The sequence below is a fragment of the Dipteris shenzhenensis genome, chromosome 8 (assembly GCF_047967505.1).
Source record: "Dipteris shenzhenensis isolate YYH24624 ecotype China chromosome 8, Dip_SZ_1.0, whole genome shotgun sequence".
NCBI lineage: Eukaryota > Viridiplantae > Streptophyta > Polypodiopsida > Gleicheniales > Dipteridaceae > Dipteris > Dipteris shenzhenensis.
In genome coordinates this window covers 56,337,286-56,350,071 of record NC_141603.1, presented here as the reverse complement: position 1 = coordinate 56,350,071, position 12,786 = coordinate 56,337,286, and the positions used below count along the sequence as shown (strand labels likewise).

The 12,786-nt window shown below is 46.5% G+C and overlaps 1 protein-coding gene across 4 annotated transcripts in view; it reads right to left on the bottom strand.

Moving 5' to 3' along the window:
- The window catches only part of LCBK2 (Diacylglycerol kinase family protein), a 113,616-nt gene that overhangs the window by 85,771 nt on the left and 15,059 nt on the right, over positions 1-12,786 (bottom strand). The window lies entirely within an intron of this gene.

Genomic DNA, 12,786 nt, shown 5'->3' with positions numbered 1-12,786 from the left:
TTGTATTGTGTCCATAGTTTTGGACGGAAATTTCTCTATCTGGCTGGTTCATTATCTATTGATGAGTTTCCACATCTATGTGATGCACATTAAGTAAAGAAGTTTGTGATTCCACACCCCACACCACACCGTGTGAGCTCCTGGTCATTACTATAAGTCTTCCGCTGTGTGTACCCTCTGTTGGGTCTTTTCTAACATGGTATCAAAGCCCAAGTAGGAGGCTCACATGTGTGGGAGCCCGAAGGCAGGGACCTTGCTGAAGGATGACCCTGATTCAGAAGCTCTAGAGAATCGACTTCCACGACTGGAGGATTGTGCCCTTGCGAGAAGGACGGTGACTCACGTTCAGTCAGGTGCGTTCAAAGTTCTGGTCTACTGAAATTGAGTTTGGTTGACTTTGCTGTGTGGTATAAACAGCAGAGATGTCAATCTCTACAACCTCTTCAGCCCTTGATCTCCCTTCCTCCTCCCCCAGTTTTCTCTCACTCACTATCCCTAACTTTGGAGAGTCTGGGAAACTGGACGGGACCAACTACCCGATCTAGAAAGTGAAGATCCGGAGTCATTTAGTGGCTCGGAAGTTGTGAAAGCTGACCACGGGAGTGGAGGCAAAGCCAAAGGACAGTGTGGATAGGCAAGGGAAGATATTCATGGCAGTAGACAGAGAGGAGCTCGAAGCTTCGGAAGATAGAGATGCCCATGCCCTGGCATTAATCATAGGGACTACGGCAGACTCTGTTCTTCCACATATCCAACTGGCCGAGACGTCATTAGAGGCATGGGCCACTCTGAAGGATCTGTACGAGACGGATAACACCTCCCGGATTTTGCTTCTTCAACATCAACTCTACAATCTTGATATGGAAGAAGGAGATACGGCACATAGCCACTCGACGAAGGTCAAGGTGGTGAGGGATCAGCTGGCAGCAGTTGGTCAGAACACAGACTCATGCCATTTGGCCTTGATGGTACTGAGGAGACTACCTCGAAGTTTCAAGAGCTTTGTTACAACTGTGACAGCAGGACAGAGGACCAAACCTCTGACGTTTGAGGAGTTGGATCCATTACTGCTACAGGAGGAAGCTCGAGAGAAGCTCTACAACGAGGACAAAGACGACAAGGCGATGCTGGCAAAGGATGATGCTGGCAAAGGAAACGGCAAGCCTAACAGTGGCAAGTCCAAGAAAGACGACTCTAATGACGAGGAGACTTCAAAGAGGAAGCAGAAGAAGAAGTGCTTCCACTGTGATACACCAGGACATTTTGCAAAGGACTGCAAAAAGAAAAAGGCAGATCAGAAAAACAAAAAGGAGTCTGACTCAAATTCAAAGGGAGAGGCCAAAGCAAATGTGGTAATCAAAGAGTTGTTCCTTGTGACATCACCGAGTGTTACCGAGCTCAAATATGTTGATCCCGAAATCACAATGAGGATGTCTAACATAGAGATGTGGGTCGACGAGGAGTCAGATGCCTTTGTGAAGGTGAAGGAGAAGGACAGCATGGAGCACTTGGTACCTTTCAGGTGAGTGGCTGTCGACACTGACACGAGGGTGGATTCCATGGAGAGCCCTCAATTCTGATGGTCAGATGGATGTTGTACTTCAGAAGGGGACAGTACAGGATTACACAGGTTTTTGGTGGGTGCCTCAATGAGGTACAAGGTTTGCTTTCAGGGCAAATACACAGGCAGTTCAACAGTCTGGTATGTAATTGATATTTTGCATTTGAGCCTTTATAGCATGCTGTGGAGAGACTCTGTTGTTCATTTGTCTCAGGTGATACGAGATTGGAAGGAATTGGCCTTCTTCGAAGGCAGAAGGGGAAGTATTGGTGCTTCTTCAAATCTCAAACGCAGATTGCTAGAAGGTGATGGACAAAGAGTACTGAAGCCAGAAAGAGTACCTGCTTGAGAACCCAACAAGAGTTCATGGTCCAGGTTATCTGGAAATATTCATTGATTGCAGACCTTGCCAAAGGAAGCACGGGTTCAAACAGACCCTCAGAGCATGGTGCCTGGAAGACTCCAGGTTGTTCACTCATTATGAGAGGGACAACTGGAAGATTGTGACGACTGGATTGCTCGAGTTCGAAGGCGGGAACGTGACTGAAGGAGGTGGTGCCAGGAGGTGCTACCAAAGATGGACTTGTGTACCAAAATGGTGTGCGGAAGCGAAACCAGACCTAGTGGAGCAGGAGCCACTGGATGAAAAGCCAGGAAAAGATTTCGACATCGAAAAGTTCCAAAGGACTACTACGACCAGGGAGTTACTGGAGCATCATCATCAACGTGTTGGCATTGAGTTGGAAAGGTCACCTCCCCATCTGTAAGCCCCCATATGAGGAGAGCGTGGGGGAGGGAGACCTAGGACGGGATGTGCCCAAGAGAAAAAGAGAGAGAGAGGGGGCTGCCACATGGGCAGCACCTCACAAGAGAAGAAGGCTGCAACAAATGGCACGAATTATAGTGCAGATGGCGGGGCATCCAAGTGATGGAGCGGGCCTGCAAGAGGGCAGATCTGGAGCAACAGAAGCACCTAGGATGAGAAAGGCTATGAGCCCACAGCCCCATGCATAGAGGGGAGTGGAAGGGGGCTGGCACACAAAGCAAGGGGGGCTGGGCCCCCACTTAAAGGCAGGGAGCACACAGCCCTAGAGAAGTGCCCACAGCCCAATAAATAGGGGCCTGTGGGGTCGGTTCTATGGCAGAAAGAAAGAAAGAAAGAAAGAAAGTTTATTAAAGTCTTCGGGAGACCATGAAGGTCTATGAGACTAAAGATAACTGATACAATGAGCATAACGGTGGCGGTCTCAAAACGGACCAGCCAACCATTTCTACAAAAAAGAGGTTATGAAGGACGGTGTGTCTAGTCCTGATACAAAAAAATTTGTGTCCTCCAGATGATACAAAAAAGAAGGGGGAGGCACCAAAAATGGGACAAAGGAGGGAGATACAATATATATGTGCAGGTGGTGATCGTCAGAGACCAATCATAGAGGGGTCGTCAAATGGGAGGCCGGAAAAAACCTTGCGATAGATGATTGGCCTCTGACGTCACGCGGCCTAGTCGAGCTCGATCGTCGGGGGCAGCGGGTGGCCCTGTGGATGAGGGCAATGGTAACCCCGGTGGGGCGGGCAGAGAGCAGAGACGAGATGTCATGGACCCAGATGTGTGAGTCTGTCTGCTGGCGCAGCTGTCGTGGCTCTGGCTCTCGCTCATGTCCGCGTCGTCGGCTAGACTAAGGAGAGGTATCCTGTGACTGGAAGAAATCAGTGATGGGCCGCTTGGTGTCCTCACGCTCTGTGTGCTACGCGTGTCGCCGTGCTCGGAGAGAGGTATCTCGGTGGTGAGTCATCTCATGTAAGAAAGCGGCTAGGCATCGCTGATCCGGGAATTGCAGCATGTGTGGGAGGGGGCCGAATCCGTCGCGGAAGAGGCAATGGTACCGGCCTCGAATGGCATAATAGATAGGACATCTGAAAGCAAAGTGCTCCTCCGACTCGATCTCTTGCAAGTCGCAAAGTGGGCAAAGGTGACCCTCTCGTGGGATACCCTCTGCACGTCCACTCTCGATCCGTAATCCGTGTGACGAAACCCTAAACTGACCGAGGGAGATCCGGAGCACATGTGGTAGATGAAGCTGTGTGTAACCCGGAGGTGTAATGAAGCCCTCCTATGAGATCTGGAGGCAGTGTCGGCGGTAGAAGTCGAGCTTCACAGGAAGCTCGGGGTGAAGAAACCATGTCCGCCAGGTGTGGAGCTGGAGCAGATCCGCTCGAATGAGCCGGTTGACCTCCTGGTCAGTGGGGGAGAGGGGAGATGGTGGAGCGTCGAGGCTGTACTGAAAAGGAGGCAACCGGTCTAAGTCGAGGCCCAGTCGGGTGAACCAACTGGAAAGACGACTATACCAGCATCGCTGGTCCCCATCAACGGATAAGGCCATAGAGGAGGATAGGGCTAGCCAAGGTAGGCGGAGGCGACCGTCGGAGGAGGAGCTGAAATCCCTGACTCTGTGTAGATAAGTGATAGCCTGGAAAGCCGCATCGAGCTGTAGGGGTGAGGCGCCAAACTCTGCTAGAATGATCTGGTGTGGTACCGATGGTTTGCTGCGGATCATCCGAGCAAACATTAGTATCTGTAGGCACTCGACTCGAGCCCACTCTGTGTCTGAAAGGTCGGCTCCCCACCACGGGCTACCGTACATGCCTGCTGGGCGGACCAAAGAATCAAAAAGGAGAGACTTGGTCCGCGGGTCCTGGAAGTGGGAGTGGTAGCACTGTCGCTCCATCCTGGCAAGAGCGGTGTAGCCCCGGCTGATCCTGGCCTGCATGGTTGGCCATGTTAGGGCAGCCCAGTCGGCTACTGAAAGGGGCCATAGATGCCTATATAAAGAGCCCTTTGGAGGGGCATAATTCATTCAGCAGTGCAGCTTCCAGCAGAGCACCACCCTTGGGGCCTACATCCAAAAGCTGAAGGAGTACTAGTGTTGCTGCAGACTTAGCTCAAGTGTGAGGCTGACTTTGGCTGTCTTCTAGGGCAGCAAGGAGCTGAGGTCAAAGGACGGAGAGTCCACATAAGCTCAAGGTGGAGTACGCGGGCTCGAGTCGAGAGATAACTGGCTGATCGGAGAAGGACCTTGTGGTAAGATCAGAGGACCACACCATTGGTGGGACTCTAGATCTATATCTTTTGTATTGTGTCCATAGTTTTGGACGGAAATATATTCTATCTGGCTGGTTCATTGTCTATTGATGAGTCTACACATCTATGTGATGCACATTAAGTAAAGAAGTTTGTGATTCCACATCCCACACCACACTGTGTGAGCTCCTGGGCATTACTATAAGTCTTCCACTGTGTGTACCCTCTGTTGGGTCTTTTCTAACACCTTGCATTAGGCAGGAGCAGGAAGAGAGGCGTTCATGAATATGGCTTCGGATGCAGAAAAGAAGAACTTCTATCGCACAGAAAGTCGAAAACAGCTTCAAAAGTTGTAACAAAGGGTTACTTTTTACTTCGGCTAAACTTAGGCTAAAGTTAGTAGAAAGGCCTTTATTGGCTTGTAAGTGTTTTTTCTTTTTTTTAGGGGATACCATAAGTTGCCGCGTGGCATCCTAGGAGGTAATCCCATAAGCACCCTGGGCCATACCTATATAAGGGCTCTAGTCGTACTTGGCAATTCATTCATGACTTGTACTTCATTACTGAAATAGAATATACAGCAAGAGTTCAATACTCAGCTGAATTCTAAAAAGGATTGACTTCCTCCTGTCCTTGTGCAGCCCCTCACAAGTCTTTGTTGAAGATCCAGCCCATGATCTTCCTCTCCTACCCTTTTCCTAAACATAAGGTACTACACTACTTAACTCTCCTGCAAATTCTACTAAACTTAGTAGTGTTTACTGTTAGTTAGGAGCAGTCCTATTGCATTGGTATCAGAGCACTTTTCGTCGAAATTTGTGGGAAATTCTTTGTCCAATCACTTTGAAATTTGGAGCATCTACTCTTGAGCCTAGGGCCTACCTCTGTGCAAAAATTCACCGCCAGAAGTGCTCTCTGTTGTGAGCTGCCACAGGGCAGGCTCTGACAAACCCTGATTTTTGAAATGCTCAGAATTTGGGGCTTCTTACATCAGTGGAAAGCCCTTGCTTCCCTGATCATTTCTATGTGTGAGATTCCTAAAAGGATGGAGGATTGGGTCAACATTGATGGTTTTTTCTCTCTAGTGCAAGAATGTGAAGAAATTGATGATCTAATGCTTCGCTGCACCAAATTAAGTCAGATATGGCTTGAACTAACCGCACTAAGCTCCAATGTCTGCCCTCAAAGTTTGGTGGAGATCCAAGCTTGGATGGAGGAGTTATGAAGGAATTCGACTGCTGGCTAAGAAGATCTGCGACGATCTAGGAGCTGACAATTCCGGTTTCTGATTTGCCTTCCTCCAAGGACTCGTCTCTGCTTTAGGAACTCCCACACCTAGTCCCAGCAAGATACAGGTCTGTTGCGTGGGATCTTCCCCAGTTTTCTTTGTTTGGAATTCACACGTACGCTGCCTAGTAAACAATTTGGCTACATATCACTTCGAAATTATTCGTGGTTGTTGCTGAGGTGTCGTTCTAAATGCTAGAGCCACTCCACAAAGCTTCATGTCAAATGAAGAAGGATTACACTGAAGTTCAGCGACGTGGACAGTGACCTGACTGTTCACTGGCAGTTTGATACAGTAGTATATTGTCGAATAGCACTTTTGTCTATAGCTTAGTCCTACATAGGTCTCTACACAGATAGGTTTATACAGTGTGCAAAAGGAGCCTTGCAACAGTCTGCTACTCCTTGGAAATTGAGCTATTCTTAATCAGGGCTTAAGACAGTGCATTTACTCTTCATTCGAGTCATTAAAGATGCATGTAAAGAGATCTACGGGTCAAGCTAGTAAGCAGACAATGGGTATCCTTGATTCCATCTCAAAGAAGGAAGCAATTGATGATCAGACTGCAGTTTCTGAACCCAGTGATCCTCATGTTGGCAATGTTCAAGGGGATTTGGCGACAACTCCTCAAGTACAAACATCCCTTAACCAAGAGCAGATCATAAAGAGTTGTATGGACCCAATGCTACATATATTCAAGGAGCTAACTAATGAGATTAAGACCAATAATCAGAGGATTGACCAAAGGATGCAGAACATGTCTGCCACTTTTAATAAAAGGTTGGACGAGTTCAAGAGAAGCCAAATTTATGATGAGAAGAGACTTGTGGATCCCCAAATTGATGGAGACTCAGGTTCAGATGATGATGATGATGATCCTATACATGTAACTGAACCGGTTGGTTTTATGGCTTCTATCCAAAGGACGTATCACTCTAGTGGAGTTACACCTCATATGGATAAGGATTCAACACATGGTAAGACTCCTAATAATAACAGTTCGACAGCTGAAGAGTTGTGTCAAAAATTCCATGAATATAAGTTGCTACCAACAGACCTTAGGGCAGCAATGAAATTCCAGCAATATATACAAACAGTTAAATCTATTGAACCAAGAAGACCTGTTCATCAAGACAAAGATATGAAAGACAAGATTATACTTCCCAAGTTCAAAGGTGATTCTACCTCTCCTGAGGAATTGGAGGAATGGCTCAGCAAGATGGATGACTACTTCCTTCTATATCCAAAGGATGATCAAGGTAAAATCAGATTTGTTGTTCTTCATCTGGAAGATTATGCCCACTCTTGGTGGAGGCATCTACAGCAAGAAGGGTTAACTTTTAATGCTTGGGATGAATTCAAGGCTGAAATGCTTAAAACGTTTATATCTCCTTTCACTAGAGATCAATATATTTGTAAGTGGTATGATCTTACTCAGCAAGGATCAGTGAAAAATTATATCAAACAGTTTTGGAAATTGGCTCTCTTTGTTCATGGTATTGATAAAAGAGTTAGAATGCTCAAGTTCATCCATGGTTTGCACCCTAGTATTGCTTCATATGTTGCAGCTCAAAAGCCCAATTCTCTTAAAGAGGCCATGCAGTTGGCAGAGCTTTATGAACCCAAATACAATTGGAAGGAGAAGACTTTGGGTATTGGTTACTTTGAAACTAAGCCTATGGTCAACGGGGTTTCCAATGATGAAAACAAACTTCCTACACCTGCTACAACTCCTTCTATTTCTAGGTTCCCCACAGTGTATGGCAATGGCATGGGACAACCTAAGGCTTACAAGACTACAGATATAAAGTCATCCTTTAAACCCACTCCAAAGGATGTTCTAGGTGATAAAAGAAACAAGTTGGTTAAGCAATTATTGATGACAAGAAGAAGAATTTGTGCTACCTTTGTGGTGAGAAGTGGACCCCTGAACATAGGAATGTGTGCAAAGCAAAAACAGGAGCAAAGTTGAGCTTGATTCTAGAGATTGATGAGGATTTATCTCCTAATAATTCTGCAGCAGAATCTGAATTTCATGAATATCAGGACTGTGTGAATGAAGGCCTTGATGATGATGAGGATCATAGTTCCAAAAAGGGGACTACCTTTCCCTTTGATCGAGGTGGTTTATCCATGTTTCACACCATGCTTATGAATGATAGTTTGCCAAGGTGCCCAAATAGATCTAGACAATGGAACATTGAAGTTGTTGAAGGTTATGAGGATGAGATCAGAAATTCTACTGGAAATGATGTTGTTGATGATGAAGTGTTTTGGGATACACAATCAGTTGTGTACAACATATCTCCTGATGTTTTTATGGGCTGCAAGGGCTCTCAAACCCTTAGGTTAAAAGGAACAATCAATAACAAACCAGTCCACATTTTGGTTGATAGTGGGAGTACTCGTAACTTCATTAATGCAAAGACACTTCAAACAGTGAGGTTATGTCCATCCACTTTGGATCACGGGATCATAGTTGAGGTGGCTAATGGTCAGCATTCCCACGATAAGCAATATTGTTAGGCTGCTCAAGTGCAACTTTCTCAACACTATACTTTTCATGGAGATCTATTTGTCTTAGAAATGGGACCTATTGACATTGTCCTTGGTTGTGAATGGTTGAGAACCTCGGGAGAATTCTCTATGGACCTTAACAAGCTGTATATGAAGTTTATGCATGAAGGTAAGCACATCACTTTGATGGGTCACCAATCTCCTAAATTGTCCTTGATTTCTACAAGAAGAATGGCCAGAGACCTCAAAAGTGTTTGTGGAGTATATGCTATTCAGTTGACCAAGTCTCAAGAGGGTAATGGGTTGTTGGTGGAGGATAAAGACATGCAGTCCCTATTACAGCAATACTCTGATGTATTTGCTGATCTTCCCAACCATCTCCCTCCCATGAGAGATGTGGATCATGCAATTGTGTTGGAGCCAGGATCTAAGCCAATCAACAAAGCTCCATACAGACTTTCTAGAGCTGAAAGGGAAGAGGTGGCAAGGCAAATAAAGGAACTCCTTGACAAGGAATTTATTACACACAGTCAGTCACCCTTTGCCTCTCCTGTGTTATTGGTTAAGAAGAAGGATGGCTCATTTAGAATGTGTATTGATTACAGGAAATTGAACAAAATGACAATTAAGAATAGGTTGACTATTCCTAGAATTGATGATCTACTGGATGAGCTTAGAGGGGCAAAGTACTTCACAAAGATTGACTTAAGGTCAGGCTATCATCAAATAAGGATGAAGGAGGGAGATGAACATAAAACTGCCTTCAGGACAGAACATGGGCTTTATCAATTCAAAGTGATGGCATTTGGTTTAACCAATGCACCTGCAACTTTCCAGGCCCTAATGAACAAGGTATTGCAGCCTTTCCTCCATAAATTTGTGCTGGTATTCTTTGATGATATATTGATCTACAGCAAAACAAAAGAAGAGCATTTATTGCATGTCCAGCAAGTATTGGAGGTATTGAGGACACACCAGTTGTATGCCAAATCAAGTAAATGCACTTTCATGGCTGAAGAAGTGGAATATTTGGGCCATATTGTCAGCAGTAGTGGCATTAAGGTGGATCCCAGCAAGGTAAAGTGTGTAAAGGATTGGCCTATACCACAGAATATCACCCAGCTGAGAGGTTTCCTTGGTCTAGCATCTTTTTATAGAAGATTTATAAGGCATTTTGCCAAATTGGCAGGTCCTCTCACTGATCTTCTAAAAGCCAAGGCCCTGGAAGTTTGGGCCAAAAGCCCTGGGTTGTGTGCCCTTATAGGGCTGGACCAGCCACAGACTGGTCGGCCAGTCTGCTGCAGGCTGGTCGGTATTTTGCCAGCCCCCTTGGGGCCTATATGAAGAGGCCATTGGGCCTCATTCAATCATCCAACAGTTCAGCAGAACCGGCAGCAGACAGGAGCAGCCAGAAGACATTTTCTTGGGCCTCATCTTGGAGGTGAAGGAGAGTAGAAGGTGTGCTGCAGACTGAGCTCTCAAGGGCTGAACCTTGGCTGTCTCTCAGGGCAGCAAGGTGTTGTGATCTGGACGGAAAGTCTACAGAAGCTCCAGGTGGAGCATGCGGACTCGAGTCTAGAGATACCCAGCAGACAGGAGAAGGACCTTGTGGTAAGATCAGAGGACCACTTCATTGGTGGGACTCTGGATCTGTCTCTTTTGTATTGTGTCCATATTTGTGGACGGAAATATATATTTTGGTGGTTTCTCTATCTGGTTGGTTCATTGTCTATTGATGAGTCTGCACATCTATGTGACGCACATAAGTAAAGAAGTTTGTGATTCCACACCCACCGCACACTGTGTGAGCTCCTGGGCATTACTATAAGTCTTCCCCTGTGCGTACCCTCTCTTGGGTATTTTCTAACATGGTATCAGAGCCCAAGTAGGAGGCTCACAGGTGTGGGAGCCTGAAGGCAGGGACCTTGCTGAAGGACGACCCTGATTCAGAAGCTCTAGGGAATCGACTTCCACGACTGGAGGATTGTGCCCTTGCGAGAAGGAGGGTGACTCAGGTTCAGTCAGGTGCGTTCAGAGTTCTGGTTTACTGAAATTGAGTTTGATTGGCTTTGCTGTGTGGTATAAACAGCAAAGATGTCAACCTCTACAGCCTCTTCAGCCCCTGCTTTCCCTTCCTCCTCCCCCAGTTTTCTCTCTTTCACTATCCCTAATTTTGGAGAGTCTGGGAACCTAGACGGGACTAATTACCCGATCTGGAAAGTGAAGATCCGGAGTCATTTAGTGGCCCGGAAGTTGTGTAAGCTGACCACGGGAGAGGAGTCGAAACCGGAGGACATGGTGGACAGGAAAGGGGAGATACTCATGGCAGTAGACAGAGAGGAGCTTGAAGCTTGGGAAGACAGAGATGGCCATGCCCTGGCAATAATCATAGGGACTACAGCGGATTCCGTTCTCAGTGTGGTGTGGGTGTGGAATCACAAACTTCTTTACTTATGTGCATACAATAGGTGTACAGACTCATCAATAGACAATGAACCAACCAGATAGAGAAACCACCAAAATATATATTTCCGTCCACAACTATGGACACAATACAAAAGAGACAGCTCCAGAGTCCCACCAATGAAGTGGTCCTCTGATCTTACCACAAGGTCCTTCTCCTATCTGCTGGCTATCTCTAGACTCGAGCCCGCGTGCTCCACCTCGAGCTTTTGTACACTTTCCGTCCAGATCCCTTCCACCTTGCTGTCTTTGCACCAGCCTAGGTGGGCAGCACTTTGAGCTAGGTCTGCAGCTCTACAGCTCTCTTGTCTCCTTCTGGATAGAGACCCACAAGTGGCTGATCTGCTGCTCCCTGAACTGCTGCTCCAAGTGATAAGAAGTGAGGCCTCAAGGACCTCCTTTTATAGGGCCCCAAGGGCTGGTAAAAATACCGACCAGCCTGCAGCAGACTGGCCGACCAGTCTGTGGCTGGTCCAGCCCTATAAGGGCTCACAACCCAGGGCTTTTGGCCCAAACTTCTAGGGCCTTTGGCTCTCCATTCAAGGCAGGGAAACCGCCTATATAAGGCATGCCTTCTGCCCACTGACAGCCACATTTGCTGCTCCACATCTGCGCCTGCACATCCTGCGCCTCTGCCAAGCCCTCTCCCAGTTCCGTACAGAGCCGTACACCGTGTAGATGTCAGTGCCATGTGCTCCCTTTTTATTCCGGGTTCCTTGTGCTGGCTACTGCTTCGCCTTTTGCTGCTGCAGATCCATCCTAGCTCCAGGTACCCTCCATCTCTTTGATTCTTGCCCACAACAGCTCTAGATGTGCTGCCCACATGACAGCCAAGATGCTGTCCATGTGGCAGCCCCATCTTATCACTCAATCCCTTCCGGCTCTTGTCCACATGACATCCAATCAGATGCCCATGTGACAAACACTCAAACCCTAGGTTCACCCCCCCATGCTCTCCTCATATGGGGGCTTACAGATGGGGAGGTGACCTTTCCAACACCCTTCCTAAGGTATATGCTCATCATGAGCTGAGCTGGCTGCTCGTCACATAGGACTGAATGACCATCCAGAGGCATATCGTGCTCAATTATCCTTTGATAACACTTCTGAAGTTTGTGAGGGAGGAGAGAACACACAACATTGGAGAAAGATTAATGAATTGCACACAACTTTAAAATACAAAGAAACAATGGGCTTTGTGGAAAACCCTAAACCTTAGAACTAGATTAAGTCCTAGAGCGACACGTGGCAAGTGCCACATGTACACTGCAAAAAATTATTATTGCACCATGCTCTCGGGACCGTAGACTCCTCAATTAAACTGGAGTCAGTTTTTTAATCTGAACTCGTTCACAGCCCATGAGGACAGTATATACCTAGATGAGAACATTCCCAAACTCATCCTCTAAAAACACAACATAGTGCAGCTTCAATCTCACGATAGTCACTCATAAGATTGAAAACCATAAACTCCATCACGCATAGCAAGGACTAGCTACTATGACATCCCCACTGACGTCATCAGCGCCCAACAGTGGGTGTAGACCCATGAGGACAGTATCCTATCCATGATGAGCATAAGCCCAACATTTATATCTACCATTTTTAAGGTTTCATGTTCTAAGATCTTAACGTTCCGATTATTTCTTTTTCTGATCCTGAGTCCAATTTGGGAACTTTAAAAGGGAAAGGTTATAAATGCTGCCTAATTTCTTGTCTCATGTACGATCAGAATATTTATTTAATGCTGCTTCTGCCTCATTGGGGCATAAATGGTATTTGGCTTGGTCTAACAGACCTGCCGTTGAATAGGAAATGCTTATCTTGTGTTCAATGACCTGTAAATACTGTACCGATCCTTTAAGTCCCCAAAGACAC